The following is a 3,836-nucleotide window of genomic DNA, read 5'->3' on the forward strand; positions in this document are numbered from 1 at the left end:
TAGCACAGTAATGTCTGCCCTGTCTCATTCAGTAAGTTTTTTATTCCATTCTTAACTCAAGGCCATTAAGTAGGCTGGAAAAAGAGAGAAGAAAGCATGACAATCTCGGAAAAAGAGAGAAGAAGGCATGACAATCTCAGAAAAAGATCAAGGTTTCAGAATGAAAAAACAAAGGAATCAAAAGAGCCTGGTCAAAGAAAAAGCAGAGCGTAAAGGCAAGTAAATACAGATGTCATGCATACAATTCTGCGGCAGCTGTTATCTCTATGCATGGCACACAGCCCTAGAGTTTGCTCCTCCTCAAAAACAAAAGGCAATAGCAGGAGAGAGTGAAAGAGGAAACAGTGACTTCATCATTACTTAGATGGTATTTTTTAATCTGGAAAAGTTACATAAGAATTAGACTACAGAGAATTTTTGAAAGTCAGGGGAGATATTTCTGTTCTTCCCCCTGTCCTTAGTAACTCAGGCACATCAATCCAAGTAACAATGGTTATCACAACAAAAGTTCCTTTTGCTAAGACACTTCTGGAATAACGGGTATTTGTATTGACTTTGTTGTCTATCTTTTTAAATACAAAATATGGGCCAAGTACTTCAAGAACAAACAAAAACCCCTTATTATAATAGATTCCAGTGTCACCTATGATAAGTCACCAGCACAGCACAAACAGCCAACATCCTTTCAGGCCTGCCAGGGTCTCACCAGCTCACACTGCACTCAAGAGGTGAATGGGCTGGAGGTGGAAAAGGGGAGATCGAGGACCACCGAGAGCTACAGCCTGTGCTTGTTCCTGCCCTCTGTACAAGACATACATGGTGTGGAACTCAGAAAGACCAGAGAAAAAGGAAAGGAAGAATGTGCATGTATGTCACCAAATTGAGAATGAAAATGTTTTTAACCCACCCAAAACAGCATATTCAAATATCACCATAACAGACAGAGTTTGCACAGAGTTCATATCTAGGGAAGAGAAAGCTCCTTTTACTAAATTCCATAAGCAAATCTGCACTATGTCCCACACCAAGAGATCATATTGCATCTTCAATTAGGGATAACTCAAATAGTTCCCACAAATCTGTAAAAGTATTTGTCATTTTGAATGACTGACAAAACCAAATTTTAGATAATCCTACATCACCAAAACCCATTGGCAGATGGGCACCCAGATACTCCCAGAATTACATTTTAACCAATGTTTCAGCTGGAAGGAACAACACCAGGACAGAAAGAAAATTCCACACTGCAGAAAAATTTGTGCTAAATCCTTGTACCGTAAACCCTTAAAACTTCATATGCATCTCTGTATTAACAAAACTTGCTCAAACATCACCCTGTGACAACATGATCAGAGCATCAACAGCAGCACCAAAAGCACAACAACATTTTATTCCCTGTACTAAGCTGGTTACTACATCAGTGTCACTGTCAAAGACTGCAAGACACGAAAGAAATATTTGTGTCTCAGAGAAATATTTATACTTTTCAATGTCCCAACTGCAGTGCCCTCTGTTACCAGTGAGACACTTTTCTAATTAACATCTATTATGGTAAAGCCAAAAAGACTTAGAACATAAATCTTGCACTTTGATTTAACTTACACTTCTATGATCACTCTACAGCAAAAAAATGTACATTTCCTTCAACATTTTACTGATAAATGAATAGCAGTTTCCCTTAAAGGGAAGTTATCAGTCTGCTGTCCCAGCACCAAAATGACATATGGCTTTGAAGCACATGCCTGCAGGGCACCCATTACCCTTTTTAATGGTTTGAGTGCCCTCAGTATATAAATTTAAACTACCAATGAATCTTTTAGACTCATTTGGAAGATGAATGTCCTTAATTGCTTGTCTTTGTACCCACTATTAATTTTAGGTATCAGAGTTCTGATTAGCAATAACAACGCGCCTGTTAATACACAGCAAGCTATCCCAACCTCCTTGTGTGCACATCATGGCTGCACCCACAGAACAAGCAAATGTGCATTTATCATATGCACATGAGCAAAGCTTATCAGGACAGATTATCAACACGCGACAAAATCAACCCTGTAACAATTGCTTGAACCAATGCCTTCTTCTCATGGAGCACACTGCCACCTTACCTCCTACCAAAATACCGAGACATTTCAAGGCAAGTAAACAGCCAATGCTCTAGTGTTTTATCTAGCGCAACACAAGACAGGCCAAGCATTTCAAACTCCCTACTCCTTAAGACTACTCCTTAAGACTTAAAACATGGGCAAATTCAGACCTCTCCTTGTCTGTTTTAACAGTCAATTGCCTGCATGCTATTTTGATAACTCCAGGCAGTAAGAGACAAACCTAGTGCAACATGCTGTGTGGAAAACACAAGGAGAAGAGGTGGTGGGTGGCTGAAACCTGCAGTAATGTTTCTTTTCCCAGCCATTTGTTCAAAACTGTCCACATTTTAAATCACATCTTAAACTACTCAAACATAACAACAAACATGTGACAAAAGTACACAGTGGGTCAGGACTTATTAGCACCCTAATTCAGCTACTGGGCCACTGTCCATTATAATCTAACAGCATTGCTCAGGGAAGATAATGGATCAGCTTGATGAACATGCACTACCTTCCAATGAAGTTCAGCAGCTGAACTCAAGTACCCATTCATATTTTTTGCCTAACATTTTGACAACAAGCCTGCTAATATCCTACAAACAACAAGTCAAATCTCCTACTAAGCCATCTATAATTTCCCCCAAAACTCAATAAAACAGTACTATCAACCACTGTCCCAATACCTATGACTACCGCATTCCTTTAGCTATCACTGATGTATAACTTAAAATTTTTCTTCAGTACTCCCTCACCATTGGAATTTGTCCATACCTACCAATATACACATGCTGCCACAGTGATTTATATACCTCTGCTCAATCTCTGGGCTAGAAACACAGTGCTGACATTCAAATGCTCTTGGATCTTGCAGTACCTAAATCCAGATTTACTTCAGATTTCCATCATGCCTCTGAATAAAATGGCAGCAGCAGCAGTGATCAAGAGTAATACACCAGACCGGTCTGACCTCAGCGACTTGATGAGGGCCAAAGGACTGGGATGCAAGGCAGTCAGTACTATCTCCTCCTTTCAAACACTGCCATCAGGACACGGCCCAGAAGAGCTGGATGGGACAGCATCAACAAGGGCCAAGAAGTGCCACACCTGCAGTGGTGGCAGCAGCCAAGTCATTCTCAACAATCAAAGACAAGCAAAAAGAAAAAAGCGAGTACTGCATCAGAAACAAACACCCCACCAACAGCTGGAATAGAAAACTAAGAAAACAGAATTTTAAGTGTCTATGATTATTTTGTCAAACCACTAATTGTATTTTGGATCAATCAAATTTGTTCAGTTGCTTGTGAAGTATTTGGGAAACATTTACATTTGATGGAAATCAAGCAAAACAACAATTCACTGTATCCATTATCTTTTCTCATAAGCTGCACTAGGTTATCAACTTCAGCTTAAACAGACCGAAAACTCACACACTCCCCTTCAACGTCCTTCTAAAAGATACATGATAAATCATACCAGCCTCAAAAAATTTCCTGCCTACATGTCCATTTTCATTCATGAAAGATAAAGAATCTTAAATGTTCATTATAAAAAGAAAGATTAATATCCCACACTGAACTCTCAGAAAATAAATTAAAGCTCTGCTTAATAACAAGGTCATCAAGATAAACCTAAATTTAATCTCAAAATTAATCATAAAATCCCCCAAATTAACCAAAATTTAATGAAGATATAATAAAGATCATTTAGTCAAGAATTTACACATCATCTATTGTGGGGCTTGACCCT

The sequence above is a fragment of the Geospiza fortis genome, unplaced genomic scaffold (genome assembly GCF_000277835.1).
Source record: "Geospiza fortis unplaced genomic scaffold, GeoFor_1.0 scaffold98, whole genome shotgun sequence".
In the NCBI taxonomy this organism is placed as follows: Eukaryota; Metazoa; Chordata; class Aves; order Passeriformes; family Thraupidae; genus Geospiza; species Geospiza fortis.